Below are 1,000 nucleotides of genomic sequence, written 5' to 3'. Positions count from 1 at the left end.
CGTCTCTAAGCGGCGGCTTGCTCCTCCCTACGGGGAACGGGTATACGCGCACAGCGGCGGCTTACGTTATGGCAGTCATGGATGCCTTACGTTTCCATGAAAAGTGTGTTCCTCCCCTGGTCCACGCTGCTTCGGCAGTCCTGGGTAAGATAGTTAGTTCTAGCTTGCCCTATGTGGAAGAGGACACGTAGACTTACTGTGGTGTGAAGTATAAGGTTCAGTTCTCCCCTGGTCCACGCCGCTTCGGCCGTCCTGGGTAAAATGGATTCATCCAGCTTGCCCTATGTGGAATGAGGACACTTTATGCTTCGTCTCTAAGCGGCGGCTTGCTCCTCCCTACGGGGAACGGGTATACGCGCACAGCGGCGGCTTACGCAAGTTAGTCACCCTCGGCAGTGGATCACTCGGCTCATGGATCGATGAAGACCGCAGCTAACTGCGCGTCATAATGTGAACTGCAGGACACATGAACATTGATAAGTTGAACGCATATTGCACGTCGTGGGAACCTACCATGATGTACAGATGACTGAGCGCTTATATTTGAGAAATGTATCGCATACATTTAACTACGCCGTGACACCCGTCACGAGACGTGCACCATGATGTTAACTAGGGTCGCGACGACCCGCTAGCATTAAAGAACCCGTGGTTTACAATATACTGGCATTGGAATTCGAAGTATTTAGAGCGTCCGTGTTCCCGCGTGAGGCGGAAGTACGAGGAGAAGGCGTGCTTGTGGTGTCTGTGGTGGTGTTTACTGATGTCTAGCTTCAGCTTATTTATTTATTTAAATAGAAGCGAAGATGTCAAAGTAGCGTCGAAGCAGCAGCGGTAGCACAAATGATTCAAGTATGGAAGTTGACCAAAGGAACACAAACAAACTAGCGTATGGGCAATGGAAGGTATCAGTGAGTTAAACCACACGCGGGCTAACAGCCCGTTAACCGAGTCCAACGGTACATATTGGACATTGAAACAAAGTAGTCGCAAGCCAGAT

At 50.2% G+C, this 1,000-nt stretch overlaps 1 non-coding gene across 1 annotated transcript; it reads left to right on the top strand.

Moving 5' to 3' along the window:
- Window positions 1-384: 384 nt before the first annotated feature.
- Window positions 385-539, top strand: LOC131270697 (5.8S ribosomal RNA). Its single transcript, XR_009179734.1, has one exon. It is a non-coding gene; the product is annotated as a 5.8S ribosomal RNA (ribosomal RNA).
- The last annotated feature ends 461 nt before the right edge of the window (window positions 540-1,000 follow it).

The sequence above is a fragment of the Anopheles coustani genome, assembly GCF_943734705.1.
Source record: "Anopheles coustani chromosome X unlocalized genomic scaffold, idAnoCousDA_361_x.2 X_unloc_49, whole genome shotgun sequence".
NCBI lineage: Eukaryota > Metazoa > Arthropoda > Insecta > Diptera > Culicidae > Anopheles > Anopheles coustani.
The sequence above is the reverse complement of the archived record's forward strand: the minus strand, read 5'-3'. Positions and strand labels throughout refer to the sequence as shown.